Genomic DNA, 15952 nt, shown 5'->3' with positions numbered 1-15952 from the left:
ACTTACGAGCTTTGTGTATGCTTGAAAGCTTGGCTCTGGCTTGGTCTACACTACTACTTACTTTGGTATAACTACGTTATTCAAGGATGTGAAAAATCCACTCCAGGGTGACATAGTTATACTGACCTTAACCCCCCTCACCAATGTAGACAGCGCTATGTTGGCAGGAGAGCTTTTCCAGTCACCATAGCTACTGCCTCTCACGGAGGAGGAGTTACTAAGCCACTGGGAGAGCTCTTTCCTGTCGGCATAGAGTGCCTTCCCCAGACGTGCTGCAGCGGCGCCAATGTCAATTTGCAATGTCAATCTTGCCAACAGAAGTGGGCCCCACCTTGTCTCGCTAGTGAATTTTATCACATGCAATCTGTAAATGCTTTGAACCTCCACGAAGCCCACATCATCAAGACCACTTCACGGTCTTACTGCTGCTCCCCTCATCTCCCCCCTCTCTCGGCCACCTCAGTGTCTGTAAGCGCCACTGGCAAAATTAGTGTAGGTCTTAACTTGGCGGCTAAGGACTGTCCAGATACTATGCCCATGGGAGCCATAGGCACACTCAGATATAGGCTAATCCTGCTAATTTACTGCCAAGCATAGCACTTACTACTAATCAGTGGGGCTACTCACATTTAGGAGTGAGCACTGCTGCTCCTACTGCGTAGGAAGTGTTCATGTAACCCACACACCTCCTGGGTGTGGTGCTCTGTCCCATCTAGTGGCACTGAGACCACTTAGAGAGAGAGAGAAAATGAGTCTGTTTTACAGCCTTAGCTAACAGCCAGTTGGCTTTTAGCTCATGTGGTAGAGGTTCCTGCACTAAGCTTTAGGGGTCCCAGGTTCAATCCCTCCCGCCGACGACCGGAGTCTGTTGGCGTTACATGTGCACGATTAGATCTTTAGGCCTTGCAAACACTCATGTAGGTACTTCAGTTTACTCCAGTGATTTGTCCCATTAGAGTCAATGGAACTACTCACATGAGTAACATTAAGCACGTTCACAAGCATTTGCACGTTCAAGCTCTTAGCACTGTAAATTCTTTAACAAACAGACAATAGGTGAAATCTAGGCCCCACTGAAGTCAGTGGAAGTTTTGCCATTGATTTCAATGGGGTAATGATTTCACCCCATGTCTTTGGTTCATTTGTTAAGCACTGTGCACATGGCATAATATAAAAACAATAGAATAGTTATTTGTGTGCAGGGCACTAGTAATGGCTGTAGAGGTTACAGCCGGAGACTTGGATTCAGGATATTTGTATATAGTTTATCACTAGGCTGATGTGTGACCCAGGACAAGCCACTTACATGGACACTTACAAATTCAATTTGACCCCAAATTTAGATTTTTGGAGACAGCTGGATCTTAAAGGACCAAAGACCAATGGAAACATTTCTGTTGAATTCTCTTAACGGTCCAGGGCAGGTTTCCAAACAAGCATTCCAGATACTGGGAATCAGAGGTCAGAGGGAAGTTTGACAGAATAGTTTTACATTGGAAAATACAGTTTTGTCAAAATCGAAATATTTCATAAGAATGTGTTTGACAAAACATTCAGTGGGGGAAAAATTCAAAATAAATCATTTCGACTTTCTCATTTCATTATTGCCAAAAGGTTTCATTTCAATAACATCAAAACATTTTGATAAGTTCACAATATTTTGTTTCAACTGTACTGTTTGTATTCATTTTTGTCTTTTGTATTAGAATATTATTTTAATGATATGCTATATGAAATATGCTACACTTTATATAATGTTTCAACATTATTGAAATGAAACAGTATTGCCACAAAGTGATTCCACAGAACTGAATCAAATGTTTTCAGACTTTTCATTCTGTGGGAAACTTTGAAATTTTAGGTTTTTGCTCCAATTCAAGGCAGAACCTGATTTCAAAATGCCAGACTTTCCCACAGAATGAAAATTCCGTTTTCCGACCGGCTGAACTGGGAATCTAAAAATTAAATCCACCTCACTGTTTCGTATTCAGGAATTTCTCATTCCCAGGGTATCAGAGTGTGGCAAAAAACACAGGCCCGTTTTCACTGTCCAAGCTAAGAGGTTTTTTAAAAAATAAACAAGAGGCATAAATAGTGGAAGAAAAAATTGTATTTTTCAACTTCCTTACATTGTAAAAACGAAAGCACTTGTTAAAGAATTTAGGAAAAATAACTCGTTTGCTCACATTGTCATTTTTATCTTGGCAGTGCATCCTTTCAACCTGTGTCCATCTCCCCAAGGCTGTGACCACTGTGATCACACTCATCACAATCACTATTATCACTATTTACTATTTGTATTACCGCAGCACCTAAGAACGCCACTTGTGGAGGAAGAACCCCGCCGTGCTTGGTGCCGTACAAACATAACAAAAGACCCCGCCTCAAAAGTCTGATACTTTGATTGTAAGCAGACATAGCAGGTAAGGACAGCCAGAGAGGGGAGCACAACAGTGAGACTAGCCGGGTCTGCAGAAGAGGCCATTGTAAGTTCCTTGGGGGCAGGGATGACCCAGCAACGTTACCTGTCCTGTAATGACACTAACCCCTTTGGGCAACATCATGTTCTCTCTCTGGCAGCCAAAGGAATTACAATAAGATGAGATATGCAAGTGTTCCTGCCCGTTAATCCTTCCAAAAAACTCTTTCATCTTCCTATAAACCTCACACAAGAATTGCAGGCTCCAGCTAGGGGGTTCTCTCTCTTGAATGGATTTAATCTCTCCTCCTGTCAACCACTCATTTCTCTCTCCTAAGAAAATGCCAATTTCAAAAGGCAGCACAGCAATGAATCTGCAAGAAGACCTGAAGAAGAACTCTGCATAAGCTCGAAAGCGCGTCTCTCTCACCAGCAAACGATGGTCCAATAACAAATATTACCTCATTCACCTTGTCTCTCTAATATCCTGGGACCAGCACCACCACCACAACAATATGTAAACAACTGAAACTCCGAAGCACTGAAAAATACAGGGTTGTGTTTCCTGCTTCAGTGAACAAGTGCAGACTAGTGGAGCAGGGCTAATTAGCACCAGCAAAGAGTTTGGCCCATAAACATCTAAAAGAGACGGTGCAGACATGGTCCCACCAAGGATATGACTGGGCTGATTCTGTTCTCTTGCTGGTGTAACCTCACTGATGTCAGCAAAGTGACTTTTGATTTTTGTTCGCATGTGTGTATGAGAGTGTAGAATTAGGTCCCCTATATTTAAAGGCAATCCATTTCTGGGTGTAGGAAGGATGAAGACTCCCCATAAATGAATCAGCAGAGACTGAAATGTCAGTCAAACCGTAACCCAGAGACTGCATCACTAGATATATCTGTCAGCAAGCCATCCTTCCAGCACACACATGCATGAATGAATACCTTAATTATGGCCTTGTATTTAATTGCACTTGACCTTAAGAGTCCAATGATTTATATAAAGAGGCTTAATTCAATTAACACACTCAAGGGCCTTAGGTCATGGAACATGCTGACCTGGTGATGTACGACTTTCAAACAGATCATACACAGCTGGGCTCCAAGAGCACCATTTGATTCTGCCTTTTATGCCAGAGTTCAAGACTCGTGTATTTAAACACAAACCAGACACCAATTATATTCTGAGAGCAATCCACCTTGCTGCAGCTTAACATCAGATTGGGAGGAAAAAAGGCCTTCTATTCCTTCCGCCTCAGAAATACCCAGAGAGGCGCAGATGTTTAGCAGAGTGAGGACGTTGCCTGGTAGACAGAAAGCTGAGTCCATGGGGAACGCAATGTGATGTCCCATTGTTGGGATTAAAAGAGAACAACAGAAGAGATGTTAAATCCTGTACTTTGCTAACAACCCATGGGAGAAGACACTTTTCTGGTTGTACGCGATATGCTCTCACACAGGTTGAATCAGGGTCTTTTCACTGGGGGGAATGGCTTTTCCTTTGTGCTGGGTAAACTGCCTGAGTCTGATTAGATAACGTCCATGTGAGCGGAGAACTTGGCATGTCACAAAAATCTAAGACACATATCAGTGGCCAGCATTTTGCTTCACATCTATGGCTCATAGCCAGTGGTATGACCAAGTGATAATATCCAGTCATATCCCAATAAGGACCGCTCAAGCAATAGTCACCTACTGAGATAACCAGCTGTGACATGGGTCAAGCATCATCCCCATGGTCATGTTAAAGCCTCCTCAAACCCATACACCTTGCCCCATAACCACCACCGCAAAGCAGGACAGAGTATTTGTCGTCACTGAAAGCACTAGGGAGACTTGATAAACTCAGGGAATTAGCCAATGTGCTGTCAAATGTTCCTACACGAGGCTGCTGGCTCCGTTTGGGCCAGTAGTCCCTGAAAGCTAGAGAACCACTCACCTAGGCAGATGCTGGGATGTCGATGGCAGTGAATGAGCTAGAGCAGAGGCCTTCAACCTGTGTGGTGCACCGCCTTAGGGGGCAAGGTGGAATGTGCCAGTGAGGCCCGGGCCAGCCCCCATGGGGAGTGGGGAGAGTGCACCACCCAGCCCCTCCCTGTCCCCAGCTTTGCTCCGGTCACTCCCAGCCGCGTCTCGAGCTCCCGTCCCTGTCCCCAGCCTCAGCGCGGCTCCCAGCACTGCACCAGCTCCCAGCCTTGGCCGCTGAGCCATTCCTGGCCCAGGGCTGAGGCTGGGGGCGAGGCCAGGAATGGAGCTGTACCTGGATGCAGGCCCAGCTGCCCGCCCCCACCGCAGCCTGGCTGCGGCTCTGCTCCCGCCCCCAGCCTCAGCCTCTGGCCGCAGCCCCACTCCCAGCCTGAGATTCCCCCCAGCTGCGGCCCCAGCCTCGGGCCCCTTACGCCTGTCCACCCCACAGAGCCGGGGCCGGGACCTGGTGGTCTCAGGCCACACATCACAAGAACTAGTCTGCAGCCTCATAAGAAGCCTTGGCTGAGAGACCCAGGGCTGAATGGGCATGGACAATGAACACCTCTCTCAGCCACAGAGGGAGTGCCCCAAAACGTGACTGCTGAACATCCTCCTTCAGCACGTTCCAAGTGTTAGCAGTACAAATCACCGAGCAATCACCGGGAGGGGTTTTTTTTGGGTTAGCCCCCCCACACTGGGAGTGACAGCAGATGGGCAGCATTTTGCCAAGAGCACAGCAGCATGCAGCACTTTGTCGCAGGCTGCCTTGAAGCCTGGACTTAGTGACCTGGTAGGAGGACGATTTAAGAGGATGAAAATTAGAACTGGCTGCAGATCGTTCTAATCCAGTACACAGTCAGCCCGGCTGTGTACCCCTGACAGGCCTAAGTCACAGATCCTATTGACTCTGCATTGCTTCTGGCCCCTCCCACACAATGGTATCATACTAAGATTCCACTTGATCAAAAGCCAACACTGTGTTCCGTTCTCCCTAAGCCTTCCCCCGCCACCCCAAGAAACGTGCTTGCTCTATCCATTTCCAGAAAAGGCTGCAGCAAAAGCTGCTCTGGGCTCTTCCAGAGAGGTGCCAAGCATCTCCAGTGAACAGCAAAACAATCCCCAGTTTGCAGTGGGAGTCAAGGGCACTCAGTACCTTGTGCCTCAAACGGCTACTATTTAAAGAAGAGCGTTAAGAATTAAACACTGTACATTTTTTGTGCATTTGTGGCACAAACAGGCCTGGCACTACGAAGAGCAGCATACCCCAGCATGCGGGAAGGCATGTTGGATATTACAGATAAAGCACCGAACACAGAGGTTGCCAGACTTCCATCTTGACCAATAGCCTGTTTCTGACAGTGGCCAGCACCAAATGCTTGAGCGGAAGGTGTAAGAACCCCACCGTAGCAGATGGGGGATAATCTGCTCCACATATCAGGTTGTATCCATCGTGATCGCTAATAGCTAGAGAATGGTTTAAACCCTGAAACAGGAAGTTTAGTATCCCTTCCAAAAGCTTTGTTAGCAATGAGTTATAATTCTGGATAGTCTTGCTATTCATATAAGCATCCAATCCCTTTCTGAATCTTGCTAAACTCTAGGCCTCAGAGACTTCTTGTGGCAATGAGTTCCACACGAAGAAATTGAGGAAAAGACTCACCTACAGCCAAAGATAGAGACCCATGTTAGAACTGGGATTAGAATTCAGGACCTCCTCTCTTCCAGTCCTACATTCAGACCACGACCCTTGACAACATGTGTCCTTCTTAACGTTTTATAAAACAAAGTGATTTCTTTCCTCTGCCTCCATGGCAGGAAGGCCTTTACTGCTGTCACCCCTCTAGAAGCTGCCCATCCCAGCTCATTGTAAACGAAGCTTTAAAAAAGAAATGCAAGATTTCTAATACAAGCTCTCTCTACAGAAGATGGGCTTGTGGTTAAACCATGGACCTGGGATGTGTCTATGCAGCGCCTCGCACAGTGGGGCCAGGACTATCTCTTACTGTGTGTCTGTGCAGCGCCTAGCACTATGGGGCAGGTAGGGGCTGCCATAGTACAACTTTGGAAACCTCAGGGTCTCTAGAAAGAGGGCAAGGGTATAAATAGCTATGGGGACAGACAGACAGGCAGGGGAGTATGGCCAGGCGAGGCCTTAAAGACCAGGGTGAAGCGCCCATTGAATTTAGACCAAGGAGAGCAGTTCAGTAGCTGATAAGCAGGGGCATGGAGAAGACTGGCAGGATGGGGAGAGGAAGGGGGTATTCAATAGCCCTGATTTCTCTCCAGGAAATCGTAAAACAGTGGAAAGAAATCCAGCCACCTCTCTGAAATTAGAAACTTCACAATGAACACGCTCAGCATACAACTGATCTCGTTCTGTTTCCATGGTGATGGCTACAAATCTGTGTCAGCCACAATACACCCCAGAGTTCCTAAAATTGAAAGAAAAAGAAAAAAGAAAGAGGGGGAAGAAGCGAGGGAATCCTTTGTACCATTTGCCTTTGCTGCTCATCTTGTTTTAGGGCACGGGGGCTTTCAAGAGCATGATGCCAGTTAAAGTAGCACTTCGGTAGATGCCTCAGCCACAATTCGTACTATCTATCTTAGGCATTTATATGGTCCTTGTAAGCACAGTCCCTGAGCAGCGCACTAGCTTTAATTAACGTATTCGCTGCGAGGTAGGAAAGTCCCGTTATCCCCATTTTATAGGTGAAAAACCAAGGCCCTGAAACACTAAATGATCTGCCCAAAGTCACACAGGAAAGCTCTGGCAAAACAGGGAATTGAACCCAAGTCTCTGGAGTCACAGGCGCATGAGAGCCTTCCAGCGAGGCAGGAGCAAGGGCTGTGGTACAAGAAACAACTGAAATCAATTTCAATGCATTTCATAGGGATATTCATAGGAGCACTGCCAGCAGATTGAGGGAGGTGATTATTCCCCTCTATTCGGCACTGGTGAGGCCACACCTGGAGTATTACATTCAGTTTTGGTCCCCCCACACTACAGAAAGGATGTGGACAAATTGGAGAGAGTCCAATGGAGGGCAACGAAAATGATCAGGTGGCTGGGGCACATGACTTACGAGGAGAGGCTGAGGGAACTGGGGTTATTTAGTCTGCAGAAGAGAGGGGGGATTTTATAGCAGCCTTCAACTACCTGAAGGGGGGTTCCAAAGAGGATGGAGCTCGGCTGTTCTCAGTGGTGGCAGATGAAAGAACAAGAAGCAATAGTCTCAAGTTGCAGTGTGGGAGGTCTAGGTTGGATATTAGGAAACACTATTTCACCAGGATGGTGGTGAAGCACTGGAATGGGTTACCTAGGGAGGTGGTGCAATCTCCTTCCTTACAGGTTTTTAAGGTAGGCTTGACAAAGCCCTGGCTGGGATGATTTAGTTGGGAATTGGTCCTGCTTTGAGCAGGGGGTTGGACTAGATGACCCCCTGAGGTCTCTTCCAACCCTAATCTTCTATGATTCTATGATATTGCTCCTCCTCCAAAAATGGCATTTTTAATCTCTCATCCATTCCTTTGATTTTTATCAGTGTGGTTATTTTGGCATAGTTATGCCACTGTAAAAATATACAAATAGTTTTGTATGAGAAAGAACATATTTGTTAAAAAGAAAGGGACTGCAGCAAATTAATCAGCAGAGAGATTAGCGCATAAAAGGATTTTGAAATTCTCATGAAGAAAGCAGACAGGATGCTCGGGAAACAGGCTATATCCAAAGCAGCAGTGTCGGTTAGCAGACTTCACCGATTGGTCTCTAAAGTGTACCATAGTGGGGACAGTAACGGAGGAACTTGAGGTTATTTGTAATAAAGCCTCCCAAAAGATTCTTTAGGTTAGGCACTGCCTCATCAGCTAGACAGTGGGAAAAGTTTTTCCACCGTGAAACCTGCCCCCTCCCAGAGGTCACTGACTTAATAAATAGGACACAGTGAACCATAAAAACAAAGCACATTGGATCAGTCCCCAAATTTGCACCTATGAAAAGTCCAGGAGCCTCCTATTGGACTGATGTTTTGATGTCTGAAGGTTCCAGGGATAAGTCAGTCGCAATCCACCTTTAAACTAGTGCGTAGGCCCACTCTGAAAGCTTTCCCTCCTGGAAGCACGAGCTACGAGAAGCAGCATGGCACAAGCAGCCAGGACAGAGTGAACAATCGAAGACAGTGGGAACTGCAGGTGATCGGTGCTCCTGAAAATCAGGCCCTGTGTGTGTCAAATCTGGTGCCCACTGAGCCATCCAAAGAAAGTCAGTGGAATCTGGTCCTGAGCAAGTTGCTCTGTAGATGCTGGAACTAAGGGTGTGGGGGTGCTCCTGCACCCCCTGGCTTGAAGTGGTTTCTGTTATAGACAGGGTTTGCGGTTTGGTTCAATGGCTCTCAGCACCCCCACTATAAAAACTGTTCCAGCCCCCTCCCTGCCCGAGTTGCTCAAGTGATGGGTAGAAAACAAGGCTCTGTCCACATGGAGGCTAGTACCAGTGTTCAAGAACAATTGCAAACCCAGCTGGTTTGTGTGCATAGAATGATAGAATATCAGGGTTGGCAGGGACCTCAGAAGGTCATCTAGTCCAACCCCCTGCTCAAAACAGGACCAACCCCCAGATCCCTAAATGGTCTCCTCAAGTATTGAACTCACAACCCTGTGTTTAGCAGGCCAGTGCTCAAACCACTGAGCAATTCCTCCCCCACTGCATGGTTTCAGACTATGCTCAGGAAGCATGGGAGAGCTCTGACCAGGGTGGTGGTGCTACCCTGGTTGCTTAAATAAACATATAAACTACTAACCTGACATCTCTGCCTACGCGAGACACTGAAATCATGATAGCTCCAGTTGAACTTCCAGCATAGCGGCTACCATGGTGCAGTTCCCAGTGCGGACAGGGCCTTAATGTCAACAGAGATATTTCTCGTGACTCCACTGACCTGACTAGTTTGTTCATTTCAAGCAATTTGGCAATAAATCATCCTCAGACACACAGAGCAGAAGAGCATAAATCACTGCAGTGATGATGATGGAGAAACAAAAGCTCCGGACAAGCTCAATTACCACCAGGCTCGTTCTCCCTAGCAGGGGAGACTGGAGGTTGCCACTTGATAGCAAGGATTTATCCACACAGGGGAACTCCCAGAATACTCCAGTAAAGGGATTCCACTCACCACAAGTGCACCTCCTTGTGGCTAAGTGTGGGAATTAGCTCTGGCACCCTCTGCCATCAGTCGCTTGCACTGCGGCCCTTTCTCTCTCTCTCTCTCTCTGCAACTCAGAGTGCTCCCTCTTTGTGACTCAGCCCTCTGACCCGGTCACTATATAGACCCCTCCCTTCTGTGGTAACAAAACCCCACCGGACAAGCTGTCTGGACACTGTCTCAGACGGTCTCCGTTCCAAGTCTCCAGATTCTGGGCTGCTTTCCCAGTAGTTGGTAGGGGGACCCAAGCCCTCCCTCTACTCTGAGTTCCAGCCCAGGGACACTATAACCAGAAGCCAATGTCTGCACAGTCCCCCTCCTTGCTGCTGTTTCTCTGGGCTTCTTCCTACCCAGCCTTTCTCAGGGTTTCTTCCCTGTAACTTCTCTGGGTTGACCCTTCTTTCAGGTCTAGGATTCCTGAGCTTATACTGCCTGCTGGTGTCTTCTCAGACCACATTAACCTCATCAGGGTCTGTGTGGCGTAAACGCCGCATCGCAACGCCCTTTCTCTAAATGCCCCCCCCCCAAAAAGCCCATTAATGTTGGCAGAAGATTTAGGTGCACAGGGGTATTTCTGGAGAGAAGATGAATAAAAAATGCCCCATTGAGAAGGCTGCTTAGAAGAAAATCTCTTAGGTCTGTGCCTTCCAGCAAGACGTGGGTATGAAAGAGAAACGCACATCACAGTGACTGTAATAACAGACTGACCTACAATGCCTAATTCATTAATCACTTCTGTGGAATAAGCCTGTTCCATAGGGGTGAAATTACAGAGCTAACTGCGATGAAGTGTCAAATAGGTTACCCCTTGATTAAGGTCTAAAACGTGCATGGAGGATTTATTGAAATGGTACTACTATCTGTAGTGCAATGAATCACAGATACATTCCCAGTCTGGTTTTAATGCTATTTGATCACTGTTAAAAACAAACAAACAAACAAACAAACCACCTTTAACTCGTCTTAAAACAGGAAATTAAATGCATCAGCATAACTTCTTTCAAGAGCATGTTGGCCATGTATTCCCTCACTAGGAAAGAGAGTTTTGCTGAATCCAGGATTTTCCTCCTCAGAGAAATGTAGCTGAAAGGAAAAACGTAAACAAGGATACTGGACTAAGCCTTTTCAATGGAGGAGAAAGAATGCCTTGTTCTGCCTAATGAGCAGTGTTCTACACTGGATATGCAATGCAGTCATCTGCTAATTAATTTGTTAATATTTGCAAAGCAGTTTCAAAGACATGACACATTAAATATAAATGCTAAATAAAGAGTCATATATAATCATCAGCACACAGATCTTCAAGCACTTCAGACCCCGGCACTGAGGATGCTCACTTCCTGTCCCCAACCCAGACCCCTCTGCTCGAACCTGTGGCTCCTAACCTGCAGTAACATCTACCAGACCCAGTTGTGCTAGATCCTAGGAAGACCATGCACTCTGCCCAGAAAAGTTGTAAGAGCCCCTAGCCCCAGGCTGTAGCCACTTTCAACCTGTTGCTGCCAGATCCTCACAGGATCCAGACACCAGTCCATTGTCCACTTCTTGCTTCCAACCCAGAGTTCCAAGTGGCTCCTGGGTTTACTATAAAACCTCCCTGTTCCGGTCTGCTGCCACTCATCAGCCTCTGTTGCCAGCCCCATCAGAGCATGGGTCAGGGTGAGTGAGAGGGCAATCACTCTTCTCTACTCCCTCAGCCTGGGCTCTTCTGTAGACGATATGGCTCCTCGATGGGCTATAAAACTATCAGATGCATGCAGCGGCCATTCTCTAGCTACCACCAGAGCACAAAAGGACCTGGCTAAGTGTGTGTGTGGGTGGGGGGAGGCTGGCTGCTCCCTACATAGCTGGAAGGCCTTCACAAATTCTCATTACTATATCATTATTTCTCATAGCTACCCCCTTCCCCCATCTGCATTTCCCCTTGCCTCCTGCCTTTTTATGATCCTTCCTTAAGCCCCACCGTTTCCCTCCCTTAAGCAGCTGTATGTGACTGCATACAGATGCCACCCCTCTCCAAAAAGAAATGAGCTGTAATGAGGTGAAAGCCTTTCTTCATGCTCTCTGCCCTCCTATAGCAAACCCCATTAACTGGGGACTTGGGTGAATTGCTGCAGTTTAGTGGCTCCAGGGCCATCAGATAGAGCAGAAGAGAGGGAGGGGGGAACCTCAAGCAAGTGCCTCACCCTACTGCAATATAGTTTTGATATTAACCCGTTCATACAACTTTCTGCTCCATTGTCCGGGGGTTTGTCCAATGCACAGAAGTCATTACCCTGCCTACACTGATGCAACATGTAAAATATTCCATCCCACTCCACCCTGTCAGAGTGCCTTCTGAGCACCACAGGCATTTTGTCCTTAGACCTGATGGACTCTAATCTAGTTGCAAGAGCAACATCTATGTGTCAGAACTGCATGGTTCTAGTTCTTCCATGGACTTATTTCAATGATTTGTAGAACAGTAACAATCAGAGGACACAGTTGTGATCAGGGGCCCATTGAGCAAGGACCGTGTTACCAACTCTCACGGTCTTTGATATTTTTCTTACAGGCCCAGCTCCTGGAATTATGTCATTCTATAAGAATCTCAACTTTCATTGAAAATGTTAAAAAAAGTTTCTAGCTTACATAGTTGGGGAGAAAGAACTTGAAAATTTGATCCAACTGCATCCTAAACACTCAAATACCAGAAGGATAATAAGGAGAACTGAATATTTACTATTTCTTAAAAATCTCAATTTTCAAGCCAATCTCATGGGGTTGGCAAAACTGGCCACTGTAGATATATACAATATAGCTCTGCCCTCAAAAGCGTACTATCTAAATAGACAAGTCAGACAAATAAATCATTATTAGTAGGTCTGGCTGAACATTTTACATCAAAACCTTTTTGACAGAAAATTGGGTTTTTGAGTAAACAAAAATAGTCATGAAAATCATCTGCTTTCAATGAAAAATTTAAGTTATTCAACAAAAAACAAACATCAAAAAACAAAATATTTTGGTTTGATATACTGCTGTAGTGCTTCATGGGTGTTGTAGTTTGGTTCCTTCATGTACCCATTCTCTGTGGACTGGGGTTCCCAGATGGACTACATCTCCCATGATGCCCCATGTCCTCTGTCCAAGAGGACAGACAGTGGTGCATCATGGAAGAAGTAGTCTTGATGATGAGGGGGAAATAGCCATGAGAGGATTTATGTTAACCTGCTATCCAGAACCAAATATCAATACTTGACAATCTCCACTTCTTAAGGCAGTGGATCTATAATTTGTGCAGTCAATCCATGCACTCCCTGGTGTTAGGAGTCCATCAATTAACCTATTTTTAGGCTTGGAGGAATACTACAGTCCACAGCTCATTCATACATTTCCCTGAGAAAAGGCATTAACATATCTTTATATTCTTTTCTTTGTTAAGCTCCTCCAGGAATCCATCAGGGCCCAGAATCCTGATTTTCAAGGACTGGATTGCTTCCAGAATTCCTTCTGCATTTATGCTCCTATCCAGCTGGGTTTTTTGGTTTTTTTTCTTTAGATATCTGCGGGAGTTCAGTTGCCTCAAACGAACCCTGTTGTATTCCACCAAACTCATGCTATTATTATCTTCCCCACTGTAGAAATTCCTGAATAGAAAGTTTAAAATGCATGATGTATTTCTTCATTTGTAACTGCATCCCTGTTGTTATTAGCAGCCAGGATAGTCAACATCTTATTATAATTTTCCCTGTGATTAAGCCTATCAGCTAATAATTTCCCTATCCTCCCCTCCACCCTCCAGAGTTGCAAAAGCTCTGGCATAGCCTCTGCTGCTTCTTCACCTTATTTATTTCACATTCCATTAGTGTTTAGTTTTGCAGCATGCTAAGAGCTCTGTGTAAGGAACCACACATTGGAAGCCATTTGCATGGCACAACGTTTGCAGATGACACCAAGCTGCTAGGAGATGCCATAACCTCTCCTGGAAGCCTATTCCATAGCTTAAATAACCTTATAGTTAGAAAGTCTTTCATAATATCTAACCTAAATCTCCCTTGCTGCACATAAAGCCCATTATGTCTTGTCCTATCTACAGTGAACATGGAGAACAACTGGTCCCTATCCTCTTTATAACAGCCCTTAACATATTTGAAGACTGTTATCGGGTCCCCCTCAGTCTTCTTTTCTCAAGACTAAACATGCCCAGCTTTTTTAACCTTTCCTCTTAGATCAGATTTTCTAAACCTTTTCTCATTTTTGTTGTTCTCCTCGGGACTCTCTCCAATTTGTCCATATCTTTCCTAAAGTGAGGTCCCCAGAACTGGATACAATGCTCCAGGTGAGGCCTCACAAATGATGAGGAGAACAGGACAATTACAGAAACTCCTCACTCAAAGTCAGCTTGGTTAACTTTGTTCCATTATGTTGCTGATCAATTAGAAAACATGCTCATTTAAAGTTGTGCAATGCTCCCTTGTAATGTTGTTTGGCAGCTGCCTGCTTTGTGCACTGCTTGCAGGAAGAGCAGCCCATTGGAGCTAGCTGGGGGGGGGGGGCTTGGAACCAAGGTGGACCAGAAGCCCCCCTATCAGCTCCCCACTCCCCTAAGTTCCCAGCTGCCCAGCAGGGTGTTCAGGGGTCCCGCCCCCACCCCCATGTGCTGTTCCTGCCCTCCGCCTTGGAGCTGCTCCCAGGAGCCTCCTGCTTGCTGTGCCAGGGAGTGGGGAGAAAGAGGGGTGCTAATGTCATGGTGTCCCCCTCCCCCCTCTCCTGCCACCTGCTCCTTTATCCCATCTCCACAGAGTGGGGGAGGGGGGGACACACAACATGGCTAATGATGGAGGGAGCTTGCTGGCAGCAGCTGCTGTCTCAACTTGCTGATCTACTTAAAAAGGCAGGGTACTTAGAGTGGGTCAGCATACTTAAAGGGGCAGTGTACATCTCTCTCTCTCTCAAAAACTGTGTGTGTCCCTCTCTCTCTGACATGCTGTCTTCCCTCCCTCCATTCGTGCTGCCTTGTAGGGCGTGAGGTTACATTAACGTGTTAACCCTCGAGGGCTCTGCTGAGTGCTAGTTCATCATTTAGCAGTAAGGCATTCCCTGGGAAATATCCCACCCTCCTCCACCCTCTGACTTCATCTCCTCAACCAAGCTTCACAATCATCATTGCGGTGTACAGTATTGTTTGTTTAAAACTCATACTGTGTATTGTGTGTGTACATATTTATAAAATATAGTCTTTTGTCTTTATTGAATTTTATCTTATTGATTTCAGACTAATTCTCCAATTTGTCACGGTCATTTTGAATTCTAATCCTGTCCTCCAAAGTGCTAGCAACCCCTCCCAGCTTGGTGTCCTCCACAAACGTTATAAGTATATTCTCCACTCCATCATCCAAGTCATTAATGAAAGTATCTGAACCAGGGCAGACTCCTGTGGGATCTCACTAGATATTTTCCCCCAGTTTGAGAGCAAACCATTGATAACTGCTCTTTCAGTACAGTCTTTCAACCAGTTTTGTACCCACCTTAGAGTCATTTCATCTAGACCACATTTCCCTAGCTTGCTTTATGAGAATGTCATGTGGGACTGTGTCAAAAGCCTTACCAAAAAGCAAGATATATCATAGCTACAGCTTCCCCCTATCCATTAGGCCAGTAACCCTGTCAAAGAAGGAAATTGGGTTGGTTTGGCCTGATTATCCTTTAGAAATCCATGTTGGCTATTCCTTATAATCCTATTGTCCTGTAGGTGATTACAAATTGATTGTTTAATAATTTATTCCAGTATTTTTCCAGTTATTGAAGTTAGGCGGACTGGTCAATAGTTCCTCAGGTCCTCTTTGTTCCCTTCTCCCCCACCCCCCTCCTTTTTACAGGTATCATGCTTGCCTTCTCCCGTTCTCCAGGACCTCCATTCTGCGTGAGTTCTCAGAGACAATCGCTAACACTTCCTAAATTGCTTCCGCTAGTTCCTTAAGTGCCCTAGGGTGAGTTTCATCAGGCCTTGCTGCCTTGAATACCTCTAACTTATCTAAATATTCTTTAACCTCTATTTAACCTTTAATCTCAATATTCTTTAACCTTTAATCTACTTTCCCTATTTTGGCTTCTGTCCCTTCCCCCTTGCTGTTAATAATGTTGAGTACCTGGTCACCATTGACCTTTTTAGTGAAGCAAAACAGGCATGAAACATCTGAGTCTTTTTGGGTCATCTATTAGCTCTCCATCCCCACCAAGCAGCGGGCATACGCCAGTGTTCTTCAACTGGAGGCTCTGCAGGCCAGACCTAGCCCTCATGGGCCTTCCATTTGGCCTGCTGGGCATCAGCTGTTCCTTCCTGCTCCCTGCTGGGGGCCCTGCTGTAAGGGTGGGCTTGACT

This window comes from Mauremys reevesii, linkage group 3 (assembly GCF_016161935.1).
Source record: "Mauremys reevesii isolate NIE-2019 linkage group 3, ASM1616193v1, whole genome shotgun sequence".
Taxonomy (NCBI): domain Eukaryota; kingdom Metazoa; phylum Chordata; order Testudines; family Geoemydidae; genus Mauremys; species Mauremys reevesii.
Note: the sequence above shows the minus strand (reverse complement) of the source record.